We start from the raw sequence: 14,089 nt of genomic DNA on the forward strand, positions 1-14,089 counted from the left end.
CCGGTAGACCAAAATGGAAGCTGTGAGTCCATGCAGAGGCAGGCCTGGACCTGGCATAGCATCACTCTGTCTTACTTCATCACCCAAACTATCACACACCAGATTCAAGGGAAGGAGAAGTGGATCCCCACTATCCTATGGGAAGAATATCAAAGAATTTTACAACATCTTTTAAATAACATAAATCATTTTCTAGGTACTTTGATACATGCCTGATCTTTTCTCTAAGACTATGAGTTCCGAGTGTAATCCATTGAGTAGCTGTCAAAGCACAGTGATTTGCCCATAATAGGAACTCAGTAAATTTTTTTGTGTTAATGAATAAATATGTTTAGCAGGTTCTTGCTAAAGGTAACTACAATTAATTTTACATCCTCTAGAGTGAAAATAGATGGGGCGGGGGGGCGGGGGCTACAATTCTTTTTTTAAAGGCTACTTCAAAGATTTTGAAAATGTGCATATATAAAATAGATGACCATGTTCTTTAGAGGGCAGACAGTGACTGTATAATATTTGTGATGTGAATCATGGGTAATCAATTCGGGGTTGTATGAACCGATCTTTCTAATTGAATTCCAATGAAGCACCTGCTTTATGTCAAACTCCAGCTCATGAGTGATCAAGTCATACAGAAACCCGTTTCACATCGATTTTCAATGCTGCTTAATAGTTTGTTTTGCTGATTCAATCAACATTTAAATCTATAATAACCATAGTTGAAGTGCTTGCCATAAAACTGTTTTTATCCTCTCTCTGCTCCAAGACTACATGGTATCAGCTTTTAGAAAGTAAAAGCCTTTGTCTAAATATATAATTTTGGGGGTGCCTGGCTAGCTCAGTGAGTAGGGCATGCAACTCTTGATCTTGGGGTCATAAGTTCAAGCCCTGTGTCTGGTACAAAGATTACTTAAAAAATTTAAAAAAACACTTAAATATACAATTTTCCCTCCAAAATGCATTTGGCAGCATCCCTTCCAATTTTAATTACCATTGTATCACAAAAAACTACTACCCTCCTTTTTCTTTAAGAGCATTGAGAAGGTTTTCTAGAAAATGTTATAAAAATTTAGTAATAGTAATAAGATAATAATCATAATAACAAGGCAATCAGTTTTATAAAGAGAAAATTGTTAGAAGGCACTGTGAAGTCTACATCTGAAACTAATGATGTACTATAGGCTGGCTAAATGGATTTAAATTAAAAAAAGAAAAATAAATTTTAAAAATAGGAAAAAAGGGAAAAAAACGAAATCAATGTAATGAATAAGAAAGCATAGGCTTCAGAAAAAGCACTCCAATTGCCTGTTGCTCAGAGCTTTTTTCTTCTCATCCACAAACCAGAACTAATAATCTCCAACTCCTGAGATAGTTGAAAGGACTTGGTGGACAATGTACATTTCTGATACCTCCTGGACCATCCTTTCTATGCCTCCTCTTTTCAGTATGACACTGGGCAGTTCATAAAGGTTAAAGGCACAAAGTGTTATTCCTCTGAGAGGGCATTTGTAATTTATCAAGAGATCTAGATTTCCCCACAAAGGAATGAATCTCCTATGGTAAAATCGCAACTCACAGAAGTAAGACTGCAGAATGGAGTTAGGGAAGAAGATACTTCAGGAAGGGTCCCTTTTTTTTTTTTTTTTAAGATTTTATTTATTTATTCATGAGAGACACAGAGAGAGGGAGAGAGAGAGGCAGAGACACAGGCAGAGGGAGAAGCAGGTTCCTTGCAGGGAGCCCAAAGCGGGACTCAATCCCGGGACTGGGAGATCACGCCCTGAGCTAAAGGCAGATGCTCAACTGTTGAGCCACCCAGATGTCCCAGGGAGGGTCCTTCTAATTACAGTGAGTAAAGACCTTCGACCTTACCTAAGGGTTAGGCCAACCCAGGAAGGCACTATCAGAAGAGGCCTAGTGGTCAGATATTTGGACTTCGGACAAATCCCCACTTGATCCCCACCTTAGCCATTTCCCAGCTGTGTGAACTAGCATGTTTCCTTTAACATCTCTGATCCTTTGTTGCCTCATGTCTAAAATGGGGCAAAAAGAGAACCTACTTCACTGGTTGCCTATGAGAATCAAAGGAGGTGAGATGAGTAATAGCATCTGAGAGCCAGTAGGAGTAGCTTAGTTGATTTTTTGTTTCCAGTGATGATGAAACTTAAGTTTTTAAATCCCCAATTCTAAATATCAAAATATGTGAATACGTTGTCAATCCATGGAGGGAACTCCAACCTGGCAACACCCGCTGTATTCACCTTTGTATTCTAGTCCCATACCCTCCCCTTGTCCACCAGCCTATTGCCTTGTATAGAGCATGTGCTTAGTAGGAGCTCAATTAAAGCTCCAGGCCCTGAGGAACAAGAAAGCGATCCTTGAATCATTGTAATGACTTAAAATTAATGTGACGAGCGAAACATATTTAATGCTTTGAGAAGAGCAGGGCTCGCTGTCAGAGAGGCAGCAGCAGATCTTAGCTGTGGAATCTGGCATTTAGACATTGCCGCCTTTGCCATAACGCCCACAAGGATCCCTTGGGACTTTGTTGTCTGAGATAGATTTGCAGAGGACACAGCATCTATCACTCTGGCTCCGGCTTCAGGCCTCAAAGATAGAACTGTGGTGGTCATTTTTTCCTTACAAAACTCACTTTAGCCTGGGAAATCAGTGTGGGGACTAGAATCACCTGGACTTGGAGCCCGTTCAGGGAATCTGTCATGCGCTTAGTGTTGGCAGGGCTGCACGCCCTGAAATGCTGAAATCTGCTCTCACCGAAACTTCAGTCTGCAACTAGGAGTACAAAAGCCCCTCCTGTGGGTGCAGGTCCTCAGTAGAAATGGAAGACTACTGCTTTTCTTTGGGGCTTCCATCAGGTAGATGAGCATTAGTGTTTGTCTCATCCACACTGCTTAGCTGACCCTGAGGGCCCAGGGAGAAACTTCTCCCGTGACCATGGGGCCGGGTGCCACTGCTCACAAAAGTTTTCACAGCCCATGCCTGTTCTCTCATGTATATTCTAGTGCCAGTCTGTGAGGAGTCTGCTTTCTTCACACCCCTGACGAGGCGCATCATTTAAGACATACTTCGATGTCTGATTTATTTATATGGGAGAAAAAATAATGAGCCCTCGTTGCTTAAGCTTTTCATAAGAAAGTGTAGAAACCCTTCGTTTAGTGCAAGATGAAATGTTTGCTCTTGGGATGATAAATACACTTAACTCCAGGAATGATGTGCATTATTCCCTCATAGCCACCCTACCTCCAATCCCATCCAAGCCCTTGGTATTTCAGGAAACTCTGCTCGACTCTAGATGAGAGAAATTAGGTTTTTGTTGGCTTGGGTTTTTTCTATGACTTGAAATTCCTAGGGGCTGCAGCTGGGTAATATTTTATCTGTGCAGCTCCTGAGCCATATAACAAGAAGTATGCAAGACAGTAATCTAAGGAAACATGAGATGTACTGCTGGAAACTTCTGTCTAGTCATTTATTCAAGTGCTTATGCCATGATGTGCCAATTACTGTTTGTTTGTTTTTTTAAGATTTTTAAAATTTATTCATAAGAGACACACAGAGAGAGAGAGAGGGAGAGAGGCAGAGACACAGGCAGAGGGAGAAGCAGGCTCCATGTAGGGAGCCCGATGCGGGACTCGATCCCGGCACCCCGAGTTGAAGACAGATGCTCAACCACTGAGTCACCCAGGTGCCCTCGGTTACTGGTTAGACATTGAAGACACAGCAAAGATCTCAGACAAGCTCCTTGCTCTCATGGAACTTGTAACTTCAGTACAGGAAGACCCCAATGGAAGCATAAACTAACATATGAATAAGAAAAATCTTTAAATAATAATAAGTATGGCTGTGTAATTTTATAAGATGTTGGGAGAGAAATGAACAGGAGGAAGGAAGCAATGTTTGGCTACAGGCATTAGGAAAAGCCTCTCTGAAAAGCCAAGAGCTAAGAGGGCCTTGGAGCATAAGAAAGCACTCCCCATTAGAAGACTGAAGGCAAAGGGTGGCCAACAGTGGCCCATCCCCAAAAGCCAGCCGACACCAGTTTTTGGTGTGGCCTGAAAGCTGAGATGGGGTTTTACACTTTTATTTGTTTATTAATTTTTAAAGATTTATTTATTTATTTTAAAGAGAGAAAGAGCACGAGTGGGAAGGGCAGAGGGAAAGGAAGAGAGAGAGAAGCTCTCCACTGAGTGTGGAGCCCAAAGTGAGGCTCGATCTCACAACTATGATATCATGACCTGAGCTGAAACCAAGAATCAGATGCTTAACTGACTGTGGCATGCTGGGTTTTATGTTTTTAAATGGCTGAAAACAAATAGAAGATAGCAAATAATTTGTGACACATAAAAATGATATAAAATTCAGGGGTGCCTGAGTGGCTCAGTCGGTTAAGCATCTTGATCTCAGCTCAGGGCTTGATCTCTGGGTCATGAGTTTAGGCCCCACATTAGGCTCCATGCTGGGTACAGAGCCTACTTTAAAAAAATGATAGAAAATTCAAATTTGGGGGGCACCTGGGTGGCTCAGTCAGTTCAGCATCTGCCTTCAGCTCAGGTCATGATCCCGGGGTCCTGGGATTGAGTCTTGTGTCGGGCTTCCTGCTCAGGGGGAGTCTGCTTCTCTCTTTCCCATTCCCCCTGCTTCTGTGTTCTCTCTCTCTCTCTCTCTCTCTCTCTATATATATATATATATATATATCCCTCTGTCAAGTAAGTAAATAGAATCCTTAAGAAAAAGAACATTCAAATTTCAGGCCCATCAAAGGTTATTGGAACAAAGCATGGCTCGTTGGCTTATCTGCTGTCTCTGGCTGCGTTGGTAGTACAGTGACAGAGCTGAGTAATTGTAACAGAGACCTCATGGCCCCCAAAGCCTAAAATGTTTAGTGTAGACTTTTCAGGAGAAAGTGTGGTGACCCCTAACCTCGGAGAGGAAGCACACATGCTTAGTCCCAGCACAAAGACACGGAGGACAGCAGGGAGGTTGGAGTAAGGGGTGGAGATGATGCCTGATAGACACACAGAGATCTGGTCCGAGGGACAAGGGGTATCAGTATCATCTAATCATATGCAACCTCTGTGATAAGCAATATGCTTTTGTCTAGGCTCTACCCCCAAACAGTCTCAACTTACTGAAAACAAAGCCAAAGTTTTACGATTATAATGGACAAAATTCCACCCCATCCTCCTGGACCTGGGAACTCATAAACCTTCCACCTGCCTCCCTTTGGCTCAGAGCAGTGGTTTACCAACTACAACAGATGATCAGAATCCCAGCTCTGCTATGTACTGGCTGCTTGACCTTGAACAAGTTACTCGACTCGTCTGGGCTGCAGGTTCCACTTTTGCAAAGTGAGGCTTCGACTACCTAACTTAAGGACTTCTGTGAAGTTTAAATGAGATGAAACAACGCGCATAGCAAGGGCTGTGAATAGCTGCCATTATTATTATTATTATTATTATTATTATTATTATTATTATTATTGAGCAAAAATGTCACTTGGCAACTGCGGCTCCATGGCCCCAACCTCAGAGATCCAGATTCAGTTAGTCTAGGGCGGGGCACGGGAATCTGCCACAAGGAGTGTGAACTGCGCCGTTGAGAAATACTGCCCCGGGAAGACAGGTGCGCGGCCATCTGGCCTGGCAACGTGACCTGGCCTAAGGCATTGATAAACAGTAACTATGTATCATTGAACAGGTAGAGTTTGGGGGTGGGATTTTTTTCTTCTTCTTTTCCCTGTGCAAGCCCAAGCCTGAGTTTGGACAAAGAAGTGGAGGTGGAGGTAACCATGGAAATGGGGTGAACCTCACATCAACCCCACTCTGTGTAAATCATATTAAGTGCTCTCCCATTGCAGGCAGGGGCCTGTGCCGGTTAAGTTGTGTATAGAAGAAGAGTTCCCTGTCATACTCTGTGAATCCAGGAATCTTCATGTGTTTATTTCCATTTTTACCCTGTGGATGACAGAGTCCTTTTTTGCACTTCCTAGGGGAGACATTACAGAGGGAGACAGGCTTCCTCTTTTTCCCCTTCCCTGTCAGTCAGGGTGGATGGAGCGGGGGTGGTCCAGGAAGGTAAGTAAATAAGGGAGGCGGAACTGGTGTGAGGCAATAGAGAGTGGTGGGGACTGTGGTCAACCAGAGAGCTCATGCTGCACCTAAGGGGCTAGCTGCTCCTTCTCCTCCAGCCAATTGTGGTCATGCAGGAATGCAGACTGAGGATGGCCAGAAATTCCTTATTTTCTAAAAGAAGCCAACTATCTAGATTTTTATGCAATATATTCCCATTAATAAACATTGGCAAGTAATTCAAAAAAAAAATGTTTTAAACCCCATATGGGCCAAACCAAACAAATCCTCTGGCTGGATCCAGACTGTGGGTGGGCCTCCAATTTGCAAACTCTGGTCTAGACTGACTAATGCAAACTCTGGGACCTGCACCCCCATTTCCACCCCATCCTGTAGCCTGGTATAGGGACAGGATCTGTCTGTCCTAGGGCCCTGGTTCTCAACCTTAGCTACACACTAAAATCACCTGGGGGTGGGGGAGGAAAATGCTATATTGATGCTCATGTTCCGTATCCCAAGAGTCTGATTTCGTTGGTCTGGGGTGTGGGTGTGGGGAGGAGGTCCCCAGGGAATAGGTGGTCAGAGTTGAGCTCTGTGGTCCAAGGCAGAACCAAAGGGACTTGTTTGGAGAAGGAAGTCCTGGGAACAGGGTGCCCAGGAGTCTGATAAACAAGGCCAGGCTAGAAACCCCTGTCAAGGTGTGAACTTTCTGTGCTCCCTTCCTCCCCACCCCCTTGGTCTATGGGCAACAGTCATGTAGACAGTTGTGAAAAGTTTGACATTATTATTTTTTAAATTATTTTTTAATTTATTTGACAGAGAGAGAGAAAGCACAAACAGGGGGAGCAGCAGGCAGAGGGAGAGGGAGAAGCAAGCTCCCCGCTGAGCAGGGAGCCTGATGGGGGCTCGATCCCTGGACCCTGAGATCATGGCCTGAGCCAAAGGCAGATGCTCAACAGACTGAGCCACTGAGGTACCCCATGAGTATGACATTATTAAATTGTTTGTCTTGCAGTTTGCATCAGACAACAGCAGGTATTCACAAAATTCTCATAGCCTCGTGCAGCCCTATGAGGTGGTGGTGGGTTTGGTCCCGGAAAGAAGGGACGAGGTAAAGGTATGCTGCTCCTCCGGCTCCCAGCTACAAATGCCCACGTACAGAAGCAGCTGAAGCCTGGGAGCTCCAGGTGACAGCAGCCCAGAGGGAAGATTCTTCAGCACAGAGGAGCTGTCAGGCTGCCTCTTTCAGCCGTACCACCTCTTTCCCAATCATTCCAGAGGAAGGTCACCCTTAAAGTTGGCGTGGAAGTTGGTGCTTGAGTGAAGAATTCTTTTGAAATGTTTGATCTCTAGCCCCCAGTTTGGCCCAAGGTAGGTCATAAATGTGCGTTGAAGGCATGGAAAGAGAGAATGAAGGAGTCAGTGGCTGCCTTTACTGCCTTTTTGCCTTTTGAGGCAATTCTTACTCCTTTTCTATGAGCAAATGAGGGAGGAGGGGTCTGTATGGGAATTGGGTCCACTAAATTTTGTTTTCCATTAGCTGCTGGGCTTTCCAGCAAGTTCGCGAGTTGCCAGGGTGGTTTCATACAAAGGCTTCACTCACGTACATTAATTGGCCCTTAACACACAGGAAGACACCAGTGAGTTTTTATAGTGTGTGCAGGGTTTTTGAACCGAGGAACCAGATTCCTAGTTTTCCCTGCACCCACTATTTTCCCTTTGAAGTCCACAGGAGCCTTGCTCAGGGTGTCTAGAGAGAAACGAGGATCTGGTCTAAGTGAATTGTTAGGAAAATGTATTAAAGTGCTAAAGTGAGATTAAGTTACCCAGAGAAAATACACTTTGGCCAGAAGAAACTGCAATCAGAACCATCTGAAGGGGGTCCTATGGTCAGAGAAAAGAAGAAAATGTATTTTAAAAATTCAATTAATGGGCTCGGTTGCCTCAGAGGAAATAAAGACTCATTGTCTTTTACGTGTTTAAAATATGAATTGCCAATTAATGATGCGATTGGCAAATTGCTCTACAATTAAAAACAGAAATGTTGTTTGAGGCAATTAGAATAATTGTCATATGTTAATTATGGGTTGATGGATTTTGCATGCTGCCAGCAATTACCTTTTGAGTCTGAGCTTTTCTGAACGGACTCCAAATCCATAAAGACATTGATAAAATAAGAACTGTCTTCCCTGTTGGCATGCCCGCCATATTTTTAGTGTCTTTTAAGGTATGTAATTATTTTTAATTAGGTCTCCAGAAGAAATTTTCTTAATACATGTTTTACTAGGTCATCATTAAAGAACCTTGTAACCAATAAGAAAGGAGAGGGGGATAGAAAGAATATAGTCTTGAAAGTCAGGCAAACCTTGGTTTAGGGATTTACTAGCTGGGTATTTTTGGGCAAATTGCTTAGCCTTTCTGAACCTTAAAGTAAGATGGGGAAAATATATATCATCACTGGGAGGTTTACATGAGGTAATACTTCTATATCCCCAAGTATTATGAGTGATGCATTGCAAATGCTCTATAAAAGTAATTATTGCTTTTCTAGAAAGAGCAGGATATTTCAAGCTGGGCCCCTCAACTATTTCAATATAGGTAAGTCCTTGCAGTTACTATTCTTACAACTAGGACTGTCATATGTAGCCATCCAGATTATGGTCTGCACCACCTCTAGGAAGAGTCACTGATATCGAAGTCTATGTGAACATTGTGCCTCTTGAGGTTGTGCAGTGTACAACATTCACAACTATACATGGCTGCTCTGCTTATGACCAATATCCTAAACTTAATTCTTTTAAAATTTTGGTCCTCAGATAAACACATCTTATTTTTGTTCATTAGACATTCTCCTATTTAGGCGTTTTTCAGCAGCATTTATCAGAAGTTAGCAGAGTTTTACCCGGAGACCTAATATGGCCTACAGCCTGTTTTGCAAATAAATTTATTTTGGAATGCAGTTACACCTGTTCATTTACATGTTATCTTCAGCTACTTACTTTTGAGCTACAGAGTAGAGTAGCTGCAACAATGACTCTGTGGGCCACAAAACCGAAAATATTTGCTATCTGGCTCTTTATTGGGAAAATTTGTTGACCCGTGGTGTTAATGACCATCCAGCCAAATATCTGTTTATATTAATTGCAAGGAAAGTTAATGGCTGGTGGCTGTGGTTGTTGTTTCTCTTCTCTCACACCTCTTACATTACTGAGCCAGCTTTTTCCTAATTCCTCATTGCCACTTCTAGACTCTTCTTTCTCCTTCCCCAAACTACTACAACTCTGAAATGCATGCTTTTAGGTTTTCCCATCCACCACCCTGTCCTTGTGGCCATCATCTACTCACCCCTGAAATTTTAGCTCCTGGCTCACTGCCACCCTCTCAATAATCTTCCCATCATAATTCTTGGTACTTCTCATAAGCATTTGCATAAATGATCTTTCCATTACACTGGCCTCTCAGGTCTTGAATCAGATTATCTCCAGTGATTTCACTTTCATCCAACAGTCGATGACTATTTATTAAGTGCCAGACCTCGCTCTCACACACTCAGCTACTTACTCCCATGGTCAACCCCAACCTATCTTTGCCAACTAGAGTGACCCCTGCCCATCGAGCCTCCCAGCTCACTTCCTGTAGCAATCTGACTACAATCACTTCCAACTCCCCTGGCACCTATTCCGCTGATCCCACTACCTTTTCATAGTCCCTTGCCATTTTCCTGCTCCATGGCCTCGTGTTGTAATTACTCCCTAGCCTATAACTTCAAGCCCCCTTGCTCCTTCACCGCTTCATCATGCTCCCCTGGCAAAAATTTAGTCCTGGTTACATCCAGTACCAGACCATACCTGCACTGGAGCACAAGCACTTGAATTTAGAGAAACACACAACCCAGCTGATCAGTTTCACTTTAATTCACGCCCTCTCACCTCCAGTGGATATTTATGCTACCTGGTAATCTTTAATGGCTCATTAAACTGCCAACACCTTCACGCTTATTCTCTCTCTCAATGATCTTGCCTCCTTTGTCAATCAGGAAAAGAAGCAATTTGAAGAGAACATCCAAAAGCCCACACCGCCATAGCCACCTGCTTCTTTGCCATATATTCTGCATCAGCTTTCAGGTTCTTCTACCTAGGACCAACCTCTCCACCTGTCCACTAGGCTCCATCCCTTCTTGCGCATTCAAGAATATTGCTTCCACACTTCTCCCCTTCCTTTTGTGCATTACTGGTTCTTCCATTTTATATAAGAATATTTCCATCATTACGAATATCATATTCTTTCTCCCATCTCAAAACAAACAAAATGAAACAAATTTTCTGACTCCATTTTTGTCTCCAGCTACCAAGGCAATTTCACTGTTCCCCTATAGAGTACAGCTCCTCAGAAGTATGATCTGTCCCTATTGTGCCCAATATTTATCTTTAGTTCTCTCTTTCACACTCAAATCATGCTTTTGTGATCTGTGTTCCACAAAAAGTACTCTTGTCGAGGTCAACAATGAAATCTTTTTTGTGAGATCCATTAGTCAGTTTTCAGTTCTCACTTTATCCTTCCAAAATTATTTGATATAGTTGACTTTTCCTCCTACTTAGCTTCCAGAACATGATGTTCTCCTCAAAGACAGGGAGTCATGGGAAAGAACCATCTAGAAGACCCCTGGGATTCACTTGGATTGATTATATTGAGAGTAGGAGACCTTTTGTGGAAGCCTCACCCTTGTAAAGTGGACCCTTTATCTAACACAAGATGGCTCTCTTGTTCTCATGATTCCTGGAGAAATCTAGTGGCTAAGGGAGTGGTGTGGTGGAGGGATGGAGGTAGGGAAGAGTTAGCCTGACTTGAATCCTGTTCTCCCACTTATGAGCTTATGAGCGTGGCTAGGTTACCCAGACCCTCCAAGACTCAGATTTTTCCATCTATGAAGAGTAGTTGGGAATGCCTCCTGCATAGGTTTGTTGTAAAGAATAAATGAATTAGTGTTAGGGAAAGCCTAGGATCATAGTCGAAAGCTCAGATGCCTTCCAGGGTAAGCAGGCAGAAACTATAAGCACATGCTTACTTTCTAAAGATAGGTCAACTTCAGATGTTGAAAATTAATACACTGGGCCAAATACATCCCACTGAAAGCCAAGTTTCGCCCACTTTTCACTTGGATGGTGGCCAAAACATGGCAGATATTTGGTTAATATTGGATCCCCTTTCTTTTGAAAACCCACCTCAATCAGCCATTCGGTCAACTTGCTACTGATTCCCGCAACATTCAATTGACACATCCATCTCTGTGGATGGGCGTTGTGCAAGTCAGGGTGGCAGGCAGTCCCTTCCATATGGTTCCATTTATTGCTAGAGAGAGTGGGATACCAAACAGGCTGACAGGTAGTGGAAACAACTGCTCCTAAAAGTGTCACCAAAAAAGATAGAAAAGGAGCTGGGAATCCACTATATTAAATAGAAAGTGTTTAAGAATGATGGTTAAGAGCTCAGGTTCTGGAGTATAATTTCATGGCTCAGTGACCTTAGGCACATTACAGTGGTCTCCCATTACCCACATTTTTGGGTTTTGTTTTGCACAGTTTTTGCACAGTTTTGGGTTTTGTTTTGCACAGTTTTGCACAGAGTACCACTCCCCTGCCCTGCATCTGCCCTGCCTCCAGTCTACTGTGGTCTGGAAACGGATGATCCTCCTTCTGATGTATCATCAGAAGGCTTATAGTAGCCTAGCGCTACATCACAACACCTACACCATTCCCCTCACTGCATCTCCTGACATAGGTGTTTTATCATCTCACATCATCACACAAAGAAGGGTGAGACAGCACAATAAAGTGTTTTGAGAGAGAGGGAGAGAGACCACATTCATATAGCTTGTTATATTGTTATAATTTTTCTTAGTTGTTGTTAATGTCTTACTCTGCCTATTTTATAAATTAAACCTTATCATAGGTGTGTATATGCAGGAAAAAAACATATAGAGGGTTCGGTACTCTCTGTGGTTTCTGGCATCTACTGCGGGTCTTGGAAGGAATTTCCCATGGATAAGGTGGACTACCATACTTATCCGTTCTCTGTCTCAATGTTCTGTTTTTAAAAATAAAGATAATAATAGTCCCTGCCTCAAAGAATTGTTGAGAGGATTAAGTGAGTGAAGACATTGAAATCACCCAAATCTTTCCCGGGCACATAGTTACTTCTTACGTAGGTTAGCTGTATGGCAGGCAAAGGGTTCTAGATGTGAAGTTGGAAACTAAGGTTCTAATTAAGGTGGCCAACTTGTCCTTATTTGCCTAGAACTTACTCTGGATTAGCACTGGAAGTCATGTAACCTGGGAATCCTTCAATTCATGGTTGGTCAGGCCGGTTCAACTTCCAGCTACTAACTAGCTGCATTGCTTTGAGGCCATCTTATCCTTCCTCTGGATCTGTAAAACGAGGAGTTTAGACTAGGTGAGCAGTTCTCAAACTTCATTGTGCATGAAAATCTCCTGTTGAAAAACATGGACTGCTGGACCCCACCCTAGAGTTTCTGATCCAGCAGGTCTGGGGTGGTCCTGACCCACTGTTCTAGATGATCCCGAAGGTCACTTTGTCTTCTACTCATCTTTGATTCTATGACTGCTTTCCTGCGACTCGCTTATAGTCTTTGTGGGAAAATGAGGTTCATGTACAGAAAAGCATTCATTCATTCCATCATTTATTCTTTCAACAGTATTTATTGGTCAGACACTGTTGGTTAGGCACGGTTGTAGATGCTGGAGATCTAGCAGTCAACAGAATCATAAGTTTGTAAACCCCTTGATGGCAGGGGCTCAGCTAACTTACTTTATGCCTCCCCATGCCATGCACAGTGAAGGCTCTTGACAAATGAGAGCTGGAGAATATATAATATATAGGGAAGAGCAAGATAATACATAGGGAAGTGGTAAGCTATGCCTTGCGGACGTTAAAGATAAGCTGTTGGGTAGGCAAGCTAGTCTGTGTCCAAGAGCTACAACTCTTACCTCCCTGACCCCCTACCAATCATGCCTACCCCCCAAAATCCGTATGTCAATGTCTGTCTTAGGGCTGGGATTCCATTTTTTGAGACTTATCCCCAAGTCTCTTATGAAAGAGAAGGACTTTTGGACTTACCTGATATTTTTAGGAAGAGTATAATAGGGCTTCAATGATTTCATCCATCCAATTAGTTATTTTACCTTGCTGTTAGCTATGAATGGGAGAACCTACCTTTTTTAAATAAGGCAATATGGTGTGTTTCTCTCATACCTATTTCCAGGAGAGGAAAAAGGGAGCTCATTTTGTGGCCTGCTAAAGAACCAGAATATTTATCATCCACGAAGCTTTGTTCAACTGCATCAGCTGGTTGGCATGCTGCATTCAATCAAGGATCCTGACAAACGTGTCAGCAAGGTCAACTGATAACACTAATTTTTGTGACACTCCCAATGACAGGTTTATTTGATTAGACTTTATTTCCCCTAAAAGAAATCCACTCATGTTTTATTGCATGTCCACTTAGTCACACCTGTTGCCTCGGGTCTCTGTGGCCACATAACAAATCACCCCAAAATTTAGCGGCTTAAACCAAGGTCCATTTTTATTGGTCTCCATTTTGTGGGTCTGGAATTTGGGCGAGGCTTAGGGAGGATGAATTGTCTCTGTCCTTGTGGTGCCAGCTAGGTTCATCCTTGTAGTTGCTTTGAGCTGAAGGCTGCCCTGGGCTGACAGATCCGAAATGGCTTCACTCCGGTGTCTGGGGTTATGGTACTGGTTGTTGGCTGAGCTGGTTTTGTTTTCTCCCTCACAGGCTCTCCCTCCTCCTGGTCTCTTATCCTCCAGGGCCTTTGTGATTCAGTAGGACAGTCTAGGCCTCTTTACATGGCAGCTCAGGGTAGGAAGAACACAGGAGTGGAAGATGGTAGGTTCAGAACCGGCAGCGTAACTTCCTCCACATTGTGTTGGTCAAAACAAGTCACAAGCCCTCCCGGAGCCCAGGAGAGAGG

The sequence above is a fragment of the Canis lupus genome, chromosome 19, assembly GCF_048164855.1.
Source record: "Canis lupus baileyi chromosome 19, mCanLup2.hap1, whole genome shotgun sequence".
Classification (NCBI taxonomy): Eukaryota; Metazoa; Chordata; class Mammalia; order Carnivora; family Canidae; genus Canis; species Canis lupus.